At 42.3% G+C, this 15040-nt stretch overlaps 1 protein-coding gene across 1 annotated transcript in view; it reads right to left on the reverse strand.

Annotated features, from left to right (window-relative positions):
• The window catches only part of GREB1 (growth regulating estrogen receptor binding 1), a 227440-nt gene extending 223908 nt beyond the window's left edge, over nucleotides 1–3532 (reverse strand). The window contains exon 1 of the mRNA XM_082252227.1: nucleotides 3395–3532. The gene's annotated coding sequence lies outside the window, so the exon portion shown is untranslated. The remainder of the gene's footprint in view (nucleotides 1–3394) is intronic.
• Nucleotides 3533–15040: the final 11508 nt, after the last annotated feature.

Below are 15040 nucleotides of genomic sequence, written 5' to 3' on the forward strand. Positions count from 1 at the left end.
TACCGGCATGAATGCTGAGATCTCCAGCCAGACAGCCTGTCATTAGGGTTATAAAACCAACTTTCGCATTCCTCTAGCTAAATAACAACAGTCCCTGGACACAGGAGACATAAAACACTCTTAAAGCCTATAGATAAACCACAGCTGGTTTTCTTAGCCCTGTGACATAACGTACCAACATTAGAGCTAACAGAACTGCACAACTGTGCCAGACCTGACACATATCGACCAAGTTTCCCAAGTGTGCTATAATCTTAAATACCACTTTCATTATCAGAATCGTAAAAAGTATTCTGGAAAACACAGGGGTTGATTTACTAAAGGCAAATAGACTGTGCACCTTGCAGGTGCAGCTACACTCTGCAAAGGAATTTGCCTCTGAGCATAGTAAATGAGGGGAACACATTTTTGTTTTTTATTTTCTTTGCATACGATTGGGTATTTACTTTGCCAAGTGAAGCTTCACCTCATTTACTTAGCTCTGGAGCAAATGCAATTGCAAAGTGCAACTGCACTTGTAAAGACCACAGTCTATTTGCCTTTAGTAAATCAACTCCACTGTCTAGCATTGCCCGCTATAGAAACATGGGAAATAAAATATTGTAACATTGACACTAGTAAAGAGGGGCATATTTTATAATTATACATTCTGACAGCTACTAAACACTTTTTTTTCCACAAATATCAATATAATGACAGCTATAATTAAATATTGGTAGTGCAATGAATGAAAACTAGATGACATCTTTCAGCTTATGTGTATGTTTATTAACAGCAATTCATTACTGATCTTAGTTTGTTTTACTTATCACAACTGTGGTCCAAGATTTGTAGATGCTAAGGACGAAACATGTTGGGTTGAGGCTTATTCAAACACTGCGTTCCACATATCTGCAACCCAGCCTTTTGGATTATGAGATGAAATGCCTGTTTTTTTTCGTATGAGATTTTATACTATGTGGAAATTTCCTTTGTTGTTATGATGATTGACCTACTGGATTGAAAGAGAACTTTCCCCTGACTGTTGTGGAATCGGAAGGGTTGTCCTGTCCCAGAGAATTACATTTGGGAGAGCTTATTCTCATGATGCCTACTTGACTCAGTGCCAATAACATTGGAATCCACGTAGTCTGGTAAGGGCATTTAACCATCTGCATTGGTGGCGGCTATCTACACCAGGGTGATTTCTGGGTTTGATTTGCAAGGTCACCTTCTATCAACACTGAAGTCTAAGAGCCCATTCAGACTAGCGCGACACGACTTTGGGGGGTGACCTGTGAAGTCGCGTGCACCACTGTGCACCGCGACTTCAGCGCGACTTGCAGAGACTTCACATAATGGAAGTCTATGCAAGTCGCTCCGAGGTCGCCCCTATTAGAACGGGTCCTGTACTACTCAATGGACCGCGACATACCGCAACTTGTCAGGCTGACAAGTCGCCTGACAAGTCGCGCTAATGTGAATGGGCTCTAAAACACCTGTGGTTTTCACCTACATGGACTGATTTGTTTATTGTCACTTATAGACTTTCATTGTTTACACTATACATGTGTAGACTTTTTAACTTGGATCTATTTATGTGACGTGCCACAATATTTCATTCAATTGTTATACGTCACTTTAACAGTTTTAGTTGGTATAAGTCACTTTATATCCTGATTCTTAAGGCAGCACTTTTTTCTTTTTTTCCTATAAAGAAAAATTGGAAGTGCAATAAATGAAAAAGAGATTACATTGTTCAGCTTATGTGAATGTTTATCAACTGCAATTCTTTACTGTTCTTAGGCTGCCCATACATGGGTCGAATTTCGAAAGAATATTCTTTCGAAAATCAGAAATTTTGGGAGTTTTGTAATTCGATGGTGCCACCATTGATTTCGAAATTTGACCAACCAAGCCTTCAATTTCACCTCATATTGCTACAGAAAGTAATTTTCGTGGCTGGGAATCTTCTTTTCTTGCACTCATGCGCATTTCTTTTTCAATTATATTTTTTCGCACAATTCTGCCATCATTAATTAGAAAATCGTTCATTTTTCAAAAAAATTTCCAACATGCCCGATCACTCAAATTTGATGACTGCATGAAAATCGGCTGTTGCCGTGGCCCACTAATGGTGCGAAATTCAAACGAAAATTATTAGATAAGATTTTCGAAAGAAAAGTATTTCTAAATTCGGCCAATGTATGGCCAGCCTTAGTTTGTTGTACTTATCATTATTGTGGTCCAAGATTTGTTGATGTTAAGGTGTACAAGCAAACTATGCTGTTAATAAGAATGACCAAAAAAAAAATTATATATTTGTGTGCATATATATATATATATATATATATATATATATATATATATATATATAACACTATATATACATATAATAATAAAAATTATAATAATAATAATAATAATAATAATATTAGTATCATTTGTTTTTACATTTCTTTAGCTTTTGAATAGGTTTATCAACAGTAACTCACTTATTTTAGATTGTTTTACTTGTCATAACTGTCATTTATATATATATATGCACATATATACTATATATAGATAATAATACCAATAGTTTATGATTATTATATGACATTATTTAGCTTTTGTATAGGTTTATCAACAGTAACTCACTACTCAACTTAGTTTGTTTTACTTGTTATAATTTTCCAGTTTTGTAGATGTTAATGTGTGCAAGCAATCTATGCAGACAATAAAACTGTCAGAATGACAACAATAATAATATTAGTAGTAGTGTAAGATTTAAAAAACAAAAAGACTCTCAATATACTTACCTGCAGTATATATTGCATATATTTATATATTGTATATATTAAGTATTTGCTGGTAGTGTATGCTTATTTTACACTCTGCAGTAGAGTGCTATGATTGAGCTATTTTAAAAAACATTTTTTAAAAATATTATTTACAAAACACATTAAAACCAAAAAAATGAAATTCACACAAAAAAAAAGATTTAGCAAAAAATAAAAAAATAGATGACTAATGCTAACACATTTTAAGGGTGAACATGTTGGCAAGCTGTGACAACAGTGACATGATTCATACAAGGTTTGTTAACACCTCTGTCACCACATTTAGAAAATGTGGGTTTCTTTAAAAGTTGTGATTGGCCAGCGGAGCCCAGAAGGCAGCAGTTAGTTGTTAACCAGTTACTGTACATATTTTACCCAGCACTTTGTCCACACAAAGAGTGGTGATCACGGCAAGGGGTCACTTTTATGAAATGACCAGCAGTCAGTCCACTTTGTAACTCCCCTAGCCCTGCAGGCTGCTACCAGCACAGACATGCTGAACTATATAGCACAGTGCAGAGACTTTCACCATTGCAGTGATCCGGACATAATACACCTGATAGCTCTCCTATAATAATATGGAGGGCACTCACCTCTGGGGTCTCCCCTGCTAGTCTGGCTCCTCAGTAGAAGAACAGGGTACACAGGAGCAAAGTTTACAGTGCTGGCCAGAGAGCCCATGGAAGGCTCATAGATGCTGCATGTGAAAGCCTCCTGTTGCTGCTGCTCCCCTCCCCCCCTGCCCTCTTGCTCCCCCACCTCCTCTAGAACTAGCTGTTCTTGTTTGCTGGGAAAGATGCAGGACTTCTCAGGAGGGGGGAGTAGAGGAGGAGGGGGTGGGGGATGCTGGACATTAGGGAGAAAGGTGTAGAGAGTGATGAAGGAGGGCTGCCCCCAGGGGCAGGCTGAGACCTTACAGCCAGGGGTCAGGGAGGCAGTGACAGAACCTGGCTAGTCCCATCACCGGATGACAATAGCTCACAGACCAGAAATGTGCACTAACACATATTCCCACCATTAGGCCAGCCAAGGAAAGAAAAGATCTGACAAGAGGATGTCATGGAAATAAAGAGAAGGAATATTGAATGACCACCTGGCTCCACATTACTAGGGATTACTAGGCTGACCATAGGCATGGTGCAGATGTCTTATGACAGGTAATGAGACATCTGCCCTCTCTCATTCATATAGATAGGTCACCATGGTCTGCCCTCACTTTCTCTCATCATTTTACCCCTTAACTGTACTCATTTTCTAATGACTATCTGATGGTCAGAAGAACGTTATTATCCCCTATAAAATCCCCAAAATGTTTGAAAACGATGCTCAAATTGGGAGCATCACTTGAGTAAGTCAAGACATGTAAAGATGCTCTATGGTCAACACTGGGCACACTGGAAGTCACAGAGGGCATCAGAAAGAGGGGCACTGGATACGTTATGGAACTGCTGGGAGTTAAATTGTGTATAAGTCTTAAGCTGGCCATACATATGTATGGTTCAAGCAGTGCAGCTGCTTTCACAAGCAACCTGGTGAGGCCAAGTGAGAGTTATCCTTATCCAATGTACATAGTTACAGTTGGAGTATCCCACTATTTCCTTCTCCCATCCAAGTTCCAAAATAAACACCAACAACCAAAACCCCTGGACTGTTTATTGAGCAATGAGCCATTGGGAGTAAGGATGAATGTGTGAACTGTACCCTAAGTGACTGTATGCTGGTAATCAGAGGAGGCCCAACAAGTCATCATACAGAAAGCCCTACGGGGACATTGCTACACCATTCTACCCCTATCATTGCATCCTTATGACATGGTCCCTTCGCCTTTGCAGTTTTAGCTTCATAACATTCCCCCCTGTCCCTGCACCCCCATTTTTTATACCATTCTTTCCTAGTCCTTGCATCCTTTGCTTCAATACAAACTCCCCCTAATCCCTGAACCCTCAGCTTATACCCCATTCTACCATAGTCTTTGCACCCAGAGTTTTATACTATTCTTCTCTAGTCCCTGCATCCACAACTCCTATATGATTTCCCCCTAGTCTTTGAATCCACATCTCCTGTATCATTTTCCCCTAGTCCTTGCATCCTCAGTTCCCATTCCATTCTCCCCTGGTCCTTTTATCCTTAATGACCATAACATTCTCCCCTGGAATTTGGATCCTCAGTTTCCATATCATTCTTCCCTAGTCCCTGATCATTAGCTTCTATATCCTCCCTCCACAGTCCTTATAGCTACAACTTATTTGTAATTATTTATTTAAGGTACTTGTATAGCAACGTCAATTTACACAGCGCTTTACATACTGTATGTATTATACATTCACATCAGTCTTCTGTTCCACTTTCCACTGTTTCCTTCATCCTCAATTTTCATGCCATTCTCTCCAAGTCCTTGCATTCTACACTTCCATACAATAACCCCCTAGTCTATACATCTTCAGCTTCCATACCATTTCTTTCTAGTCATTGTATCTTCAACTTTCATTCCAATAATACCATTTCATACCATTCTCCCCTGGTCTCTGCACCCCTTGTCATTGAAATACTTGTAACTCTTGAGCGCACACTTTGAGCAATGCCTGGTGAAAAGGAAAGAAATATTTCACACCAGCAACCAGTTAAAAAAAAAAAAGATTAGCTTTTGCTGTAGTTTAAAAATGAGGTAGTAAAAAACAAAGTAACGCTTATCCCTAATACCCATGTTTTGAGCCATACCGATAAGATCAGCTCTCTTTCACTCTGCTCCCCCCTCCTATCAGCATTCTCCTCGCACTGCAGCAGACCTGACTGGCTACCTGTGCTACTACTCTTACTCCCTCTCTCAACCACTTAACCACTTTAAAACCGGAAGGATTTTCCCCCTTAACCACCTCAATACTGGGCACTTAAACCCCCTTCCTTCCCAGACCAATTTTCAGCTTTTAGCGTTGTTGCATTTTGAATGACAATTGCGCGGTCATGCAACACTGTACCTAAACCAAATTTGTGTCATTTTTTCCCCACAAATAGAGCTTTCTTTTGGTGGTATTTGATCACCGCCAGGTTTTTTTCTTTTTTGGTGCACAAATAAAAGAAGACCAAAAAGTTTGAAAAAAAAAAAAGTTTTTTTGTTTAGGTTATAAAATTTTGTAAATAGATACGTTTTTTCCTGCACTGATGATGCCGCACTGACAGGCACTGATGAGGAGACACTGATGGGGTGGCACTGATTGGGTGGCACTGATGGGGTGGCACTGATATGCAGCACTGATGGGCACTGATAGGTAGCACTGATATGCAGCACTGATGGGCACTGATATGTGGCACTGATAGATAGCACTGATATGCAGCATTGGTGGGCACTGATAGGCAGCGCTGATGGGCACTGATAGGCAGCACTGATGGGGACTGATTGGCGGCACTGATGGGCACTGATAGGCGGCACTGATGGCCACTGATAGGTGGCACTGATGGGCGGCACTGATCGGCACTGATGGGGGGCACTGATGGGCACATATAGGCAGCACTGGTGGGCAATAATGGGCACTGGTGGGCGGCACTGATAGATGGCAATAACGGGCACTGGTGGGCAGCACTGATAGATGGCATTGGTGGGCAGCACTGATAAGGGGGCACCACTGGCAGGCTCTCTGAGCCCTGTTTGCCATCCCTGGTGGCCATGGTGGGCATCCCTGGTGGTTATGGGTGGGCATCCCTGGTGGCTCTAGTGGCACCCCCTCCCCCCAGGGCTGCACTGGTAATCAATCATCTGATTACCAGCACAGACCCCCCCCTGTGATCAGTGAGTAATTAGAAATACTCACTGATCACCCCGGCTGCAGAATCGATCCTCTCCTCTTCTCCTCACTGACAGGATCTGTCAGGAGGAGAAGAGATCGAAGCCGTTACAACGGCTGTATTGACATTACATGACGGCTGTGATTGGACACAGCCGTCATGTGATCAGGAGGGCCAATCACAGGGCCCTCCTACCGAGTCTTGTTGCTCTGTGTCCTAGGGACACAGGCACATCGGGATCGCGCCGCTGCGCGTGCCCGCGGCGGCGCAATCTCTCTCCTTCTGAAGGACGTTCCGGAACATCCGATCAGAAGGACGAGACTCCCACCCGGCCGTATATGTACAATGGCCCGGGTGGGAGGTGGTTAATGACCAGGCCCTATTTTGCGATTCGCCACCGCGTTACTTTAACAGACAATTGCGCAATTGTGCGACGCTGTACCGAAATAAAATTAACGTCCTTTTTCCCCACAAAAAGAGCTTTCTTTTGGTGGTATTTGATCCCCTGTGCGATTTTTATTTTTTGCACTATTAAACATAAAAAGAGTGACGATTTTGAAAAAAAAAAACAATATTTTTCACATTCTGCTATATAACATTCTCAAAAAAAAAATGTAAAAATCAAAATTTTTTAACATTTTAGCCCAATTTGTTTTCTGCTACATATTTTTGTCAAAAAAAAATCGCAATAAGCGTATTTTGATTGGTTTGCGCAAAAGCTATCACGTCTACTATCTACGGGAAAGATTTATGTCATTTTTATTGTTTTTTTTTTTCTTTTTACTAGTAATGGCGGCAATGTGTGATTTTTTGGGGGACTGCGACATTGCGGCGGACACATCAGACCCCTGACATTTTTGACACTTTTGGGGGTACCAGTGACATTACTGCAGTAATCAGTGCTAAAAATTTGCAGTTACTGTAATAATGACACTGGCAGGGAATGGGGTTAGCATTATGGGGGATCAAGGGGTTAATTGTGAGCCCAGGGGAGTGATTCTAACTGTGGGGGGGGGGGGCGTGGTTTGTGAAATGACCATAGAGACATGTGTTCCTATATAGAAGGATCACATGAGCTCTGTGATCATTTCAGGGAGAAGAACGGTCAACTGTGTTTACAACAGCCGACTGTCCTTCTCTCTCAGCAGGGAAAGATCGCGGGTGTCAGGCAGCAATCGGAGCCGCCTGCCCCGTGCATCACCCATCCACCTACCCCCCCCCCCCCCCCCCGCTGGTGAGAAAAAAAAGAATTTATATACAATTTTTAGAGGGACTGTGACAATGCGGGAGACAGATCAGACACCTGACACTTTTGGGTGGACCAGTGACACTAATCAGTGCTAAAGATATGCACTGTTACTGTACTAATGACACTGGCAGGGAAGGGGTAAACACCAGAGGGGATCAAAGGGTTAAATGTGTCCCTAGGAGATGCTTTCTTACTGTGTGGGGAATTGACTCACTGGATGAGCACAGAGACCTGTGTTCCTAAATAGGAGGAACACAGGATCCCTGTGTTCATCACTGACAGAACAGCGGTCTGCCTTGTTTATATTGGCAGACCGCTGTTCTGTCTCCATGGGGAGCGATCGCGCGTGGCCCGCAGACATCGCGTCTGCCAGACCCACTGATTGGCTCCCCCTCTGGCCAATCGGCGAGCCCCCACTGTCTGTTACACGAAGCGACATACAGGTACGTCGTTTCGCCTAATAGAGCCAACCTGCCGCAGTAAAACTACGGCGGCTGGTCGGCAAGTGGTAAACAACCTATCACCTAATAACACACCAAGTCAAATTCAGGTGCTTGTATGAATACAGAGCTACATTATTTGTATGTTTTATATCTGTCTGGAGTTTAATGTTAGGCTGAGCATAAAAAAACGAACGGTTTCCCCTATCCACACAAATGAGGTGGATGGAGGAAACCTCCCCCACTCTGCTATTGTATGCTGACAGCTGGAATTCCTATGCTGTCAAAATACACTGATCAGTGCTGTACCCAGGGCCGGTACTAGACTATTTTACGCCCTAGGCAAGGCCAGCTACTTGCACCCCCCCCCCCAAAAAAAAAAGGGAAAGGGTTAAAAACTCATCTATGTCATACCCAGTGACCCTGATCCGATGGTTCCTCCATGTTATGCTTTCATACCCAGTGACCCCCCATATTCCTCCATGTCACACTCTGGGACCCTAATGTCCCTCCGTGTCACACCCAGGGACTTTGATGTTTTTCCATGTCACACCCTTGGACCCCAATATTCCTCCATGTCATGCTGTCATACCCACTGACCCTGATGTTCCTCCATGTCACACCCAGGGACCCATGTGTTCCTCCATGTCATGCTGTCATACTCAGTGACCCCAATGTTCCTCTTTGTCAGACCCTGATGTTTTTCCATGTCACAGTTGGGGACCCTGATGTTCCTCCATGTCACACCTGGGGACCCTGATGTTCCTCCGTGTCACACTTGGGGACCCCAATCCCACATGGCACACCCAGGGACCCCAATTCCTCATGGCACACCTGGTGACCCCGAACTCCTGTTACACCCATTGACCCCTATCCTCCATGTCACACCTGGTGACTCTGATTCCCCATGGCACACCTGGTGATCCCGATTCCCTTTCATAACAGTGATGCTCCATGTAACACCCAGGGACCCTGATCCCCTGTTCTGGGGACGCTAACTGGGCGGTATGAAGAGAGTGGCCCCCACTCTGCCCTCCTTCACGGTGATCCTGCTGATTCCTTCTCCCAGGACGCTCCTCTCCTGGACCACAGTGCTCACCACAGCTCCAGCTGTCTCCTGGTGGAGGGAAAAGCAGCAGTCAGAGAGCTCCGCATGTCCTTCATCACCAACCTCCTCAGACCATTCCGGCAGCTCGTCGCTTCTGCCCCAGTAAAGGTTCCGCCCTCCAGTGCCAAGCTCTGGCTCAGGTTCAGCTCTCCTCCGCTCCCTGCTTAATACCAACACAGGGAAATGAACGGCTGCCTACCAGCTCAGTGCAGAGAGTCACTTCCTGCCTGGGGTTAAGGCCGTTAAGCTCCAGCTGAAGAGGATCATAATGCAGGCAGCACTCTGGTGGGCTCCATTCCTGCCTCTTGGGGCCCATCCTACAGTGGTGGAAAGCCAGGGCCTGATAGTTCCGCCACTGCCCAAGACACCTGGCATCTTTCTCTGTCCCTTCTTCCTCCCCTACCGCCACCTCTCCCCTCAGCTCACAATAATCATTCATGATGGAGAGAGAGTGCCGACTCCTGGCTGCGCCCCTAGGTGGCAATGCGCCCTAGGCGGCTGCCTAGTTTGCCTAGTGGAAGCACCGGCCCTGGATACCTGATTGGCTGCAGACGCTGATCGAAATAAAAATTTCCCAACATTCCAGTTCAACAGAGGTCAACCTAACAATAACAGAAATGTTGGAATATTTTAATTTGAAGTATGCTCTATACACAAATATCTGAAAAACATAAAAACTCAATGCAGATAATTTCCTGGTTTAAACTGAATCCAGGACCCAGTTCTGCAAAAAGTGTTAATTTCATTGACCAAAATAATTTACTTAGATACCACTATTTTAGTCTACTAAAATATGACTAAAACAAAAACAACTCAGATGACTAAAATATGACTAAAACTAAAATGGCATTTTTGTCATAAGACTAAAATACGACTAAAATAAAAATGGCATTTTAGTCAAAAGACTATGACTAAAACGAAATTGAAAATTGACATAAAAATGAACAATACTCTGCTGGCCATTTCTAAATTGGCAACGCAATTCCATCCAGAGCCTGTAATAATAGCATATTAAAGTCTAAACATGTATTGCACTACCGCACATGGCAAAAGGAAGGGGCATCTACTAAGCTGCTGAAAAGAAAAATAAGAAAAAGGCTTTGCTTATATTTTTTCTTAATATTTAATGATGGTAATATATTCAGGTAATATGTGCAATGACATTATAGCCAATAGAGTTTACAGTTTTTTTTTTGTATTTTACAGTTGTACTTCTGTTTGTCAAAAAGCAATATTTTTGTTTATGAAATTTGGTTTAATTTATAAAGATGTTATATATCACAATTGCTAAATCTGTGTCTGTAGTGCATGTTCCAACCTTAATACCATAAATAATAACATATTATTGGATATGGATTTTTACTCCAGGAGTATATAATTAGTTTGGAAATTCTAGAGAAATGTTTAAATAATGCATTACAATTTACTTAAACCCATTAGATTTGTAGTTGACTAAAATGTATGAGATTTTAGTTGACTAAAATGCACTGGAGATTTTAGTCGACTAAAATATGACTAAAACTAAAACAATTCAGATGACTAAAATACGACTAAAACTAAGATAGCATTTTAGTCAAAAGACTAAATACGACTAAAACTAAAATGGCATTTTAGTCAAAGGACTATGATTAAAACGAAATCAAAATTTGCTGCCAAAATTAACACTGTCTGAAAAATAGTAGTGGTAAACACTGTCTAACTTTGTACTGTAATTTTTCTTTTCACTTATTATACAGCATTTTTTCCAGTTAAAATGTAGTACTATAATAGAAGCCAAAGTTAGAAGTGCTGTAATTACAGCCCTAGCACAATAAGATTGTTACACTAGTCATTGTAAGAAGAGACTATTGCCTCGTTTCCACTGAGCGGAACGGTTCGGATCGGGACAGATCGGCAGGCTGATAATGGTCCGGTCTATTCAGTTGAGCGTTTCCACTGGAAGTCGGACCTCTAGGGTCCATGCGGGGCGTACACCAAATGCCTAGCGTTGCGGCGTGGCGTCACACTAGTGCGACAACAGACGTGACGCTACAACAACAACAACAATGGAGGTCATCCAGCAGCTCGTCTTTGCTCTACTTGGCTTTTGGTTCTTAGTAATCAAAATACATGCCACACAGTGTGAGAGAAGGTTACGAGCGGCAAAGCGAAACACAGCAGAAAAGAGAAGAAAACTTTTGGCTTGGGTCTTGAGTCAGGAGGAGAAGTACACCTTTGTGCGGCAAAGACAAAGACGGCAGCGTTATAGGGTAAGCAACATTATGCCAATTGTCATTTATTTCTACCCGTATTAAAAAGTAAAATAATACAGAATATGACAAAATCTAATATAAGATGGGAAGGATATACAGTACATATGTACTTAACAACATTCATGTTGCACACGTATGTAAACATGCACATTTGAAGTATTAAATCAAATGCATAACAAATCATTAGTAGTATAATGAGTATTTATGTATGAGGTGTAATACTTCAAATGTGCATGTTTACATACGTGTGCAACATGTATGTTGTTGAATACATAATGTACTGTATATCCTTCCCATCTTATATTAGATCTTTGCAGATTCTGTATTTTTTTATTTATGTATAAGGTGTAATACTTGCAATGTGTACTCATTGCTCACTTTTATACATGATGCTATCTGACCTTGTAAAATATAGTATGTTGTATTAATATGTTTTTATTATTTGTGATATGGTAACATCTGCGTTTTCTTCTTTTAAAGATGCTTCTCCTTTTGTCAAAGCAGCGCCGCCGACCAGTCATTTGGGCTCTCCCCCGTGCCAATGAGTGGTGGGATGTGACCGTCCCAGGATTCACACACACACAGTGGGTGCACAATTTCCGAATGTCGGAGGAAACCTTTTCATACCTTTGTGCAAGGCTACGTCCAGCGATGGAGAAGCAAAGCACAAACTTCCGAGCCAGTTTGCCAGTGAGGAAAAGAGTAGCCATTGCACTGTGGAAGCTGGCTACCAACAGTGAATACAGAAGTATAGGTCATCTTTTTGGTGTCAGTAAATCATCAGTGTGCCGTTGTGTGCAGGACTTCTGTAAGGCTGTCTGCACATCGCTAGCTCCTGAAATTGTTCATTTTCCAGACAGGGAAAAGCTTAAAGACATGGCTGACTACTTTGAAAACAGGTGGGGTCTTCCACAGTGTGTTGGTGCTATTGATGGGTCACACATACCAATAATAGCACCACAAGAATACCACACTGACTACTTCAACAGAAAGGGCTGGCATTCCATCATCCTCCAGGGAGTGGTGGATGGAAAAGGACTATTCTGGAGTGTGAATGTTGGAAAACCTGGGAGTTTGCATGATGCTCGGGTTCTACGATTGTCCACATTTTGGGATTGGGTTGGGCAGGGAGGGCTGTACCCTCTTTCCACTAAGAACATTTGGGGGGTGAATGTTGGCTATTATGTGCTCGGGGACTCTGCCTACCCTTTACAAAATTGGCTCCTGAAACCATTTCCTGACAATGGCCGCCTGACACCAGAACAACAAACCTACAACAAGAAAACATCCAGGGCACGGGTCGTAGTTGAAAATGCTTTTGGAAGACTTAAAGGTAGGTGGCGGTGTCTTATGAAGAGGAATGACAGTGACATTCAACTTGTCAAATCCATGGTGCTTACTTGCTGTGCTCTTCACAATCTTTGTGAAAGTCATGGAGAAGACTTCCACCAGGATTGGAATACGTCTGCAGAAGAGCCAGTAAGGGTAATAGCACAGGATATTGAAGATGAGTGCAATGAAATACGTCAGGCTCTGATGCGTCACCTCAACACCTAATTTTTTACCATGATTGTTTTAAAGTTTTAATAAAGTTTTACATTAATGAATCAGACACACCCAAAGTCTCTTATAAAATCTCTTTTATTCAGCAACAAAAATATTCTTTCTATATTTTCTTACAAGTAAGAATTCAAAAAAATAAAACATTTTTACAAAACAAAACTGAAAAATTACCAAAAAACAAAGGGTACAGGTCCTGTGCTGGCTGACAGGCACTATTGCCTTGGCGGTGGCCTGGGATCACGACTGGCTCCCAGCACTTGAACAAGCTGCCCTAGGACACCAAGGAAGGCCTGGTTGAAGGTAGACAACTGCTCCATCTGCTGCCGGGCAATCTCAGCCTCCTGGCGCATAGCTTCCTGGGCATCCTGACGCAGTGCCTGAAACCACCGCTCAGAAAGGGTCTCCATCCTTTCCTGTTGTCTTTCCTCTACTGCCCTCATATCATCAATAACTGTGCGCAGATCCAGCTGCAACCGTCTCCTTTCACCTGGAATATACAAAATACCAGAATATTGATTTAAGAAAATGCACAATTATAACTTTCACTCTGATCATAATGTCTTACCTGTGTGACGTGGTGCATTTGGCGTACTCTGTGGTAGGCTTGGTGTTGACACAATCGTACTGGTGCTGCTGAAAGATGTCGATGGACCATCGTCTGAAAAGTTAGAGGTATCATTGGAGAGTCCATCCACAGTATCTGAAAATGCACATATCAAGGGTTTTATACACAAACGAGAAGAAGACACAGTGTACTATCTTATGGCAGTTATCATCAGGTAGTAAACAATGGGATGCAGAGTGGGTAAAAAAATGAGATGCCTATACTCTTCTGTACAGGTATTTAAATAAAAAATAATGGAACTATATCAGTTTAAAGGCTAAGGTACAATGAGAGCATCAGAAATCTCCATTATCTTTTCTACAGTTGTCTTTTTTCTCAAAAATAGGGGCTGGTTTATACAGACAGTACATTTCCCTATCCATTCTGAAATTAACTTTACTTGGTTAAAGTGCACTGTGGCTGCTTGAAATCATGCATGATAGCCTTTAATAGTATTTTTATGCATATTCAGCCCCCATTGATATTATCAAGCCCATACTAATTAAGCAAAACACCAGTCACGCATTTTTCATTAATTATACAAAACAGTGCAGCGCTACTCCCTACCATTTTCTTTCAGTCCACTGCACAAATACAATTACATTTTTGGTGCAGAGTTAATGGTTTTGTGCAGTTATTTTTTTTAAATGGTTAGCATAGGGAAAGCCAATGCCAAGCAGGAAAAAAAATAAAACTTACCAACAGGATCTATCATGGATTCGAGAAGTGCAGATGCAGATGAAGATGCAGAGTCCAGACCTCCTTCCCTGCCTTGGTTTGCTGGCCTATGCCCGTAAATGGCGTCCATGGCATCGTACCACTTCCAAGTACTTCGACTGTTTCCACTACAGCTGTTGGCATCCTTAATTTTTTTATATTGGCCTTTAAGCTTCTTAAGCTTTGCCCTACACTGACCCGACGTCCGTTCAAATCCCTCGGCTGCCATCCGCTGGGAAATATCTTTATACACCTTTTCATTCCTCACTGATCCATCAAGCTCACTCTGAATAACACTGTCCGCAATTATAGTAAGGAAAGTGGATAGTTCCTGAGTTGACCAGACCCTGCTGTTATTTGCAGGCATCCTTCTCCTATATCTGGACTGAGCTGCGCTTCCGTTTGACGACAGCAGTGACGTTTTCCTGTCCACCAATCAGTGGAATGTATCGTGTGACACCAGTAGCTCCGCCCTAACCGTACCGTACCATTTCCTATGGCCCTACATCTGAAGGAGGACCACGAA

This window comes from Pelophylax lessonae (genome assembly GCF_965119305.1).
Source record: "Pelophylax lessonae genome assembly, chromosome: 3".
Taxonomy (NCBI): Eukaryota; Metazoa; Chordata; class Amphibia; order Anura; family Ranidae; genus Pelophylax; species Pelophylax lessonae.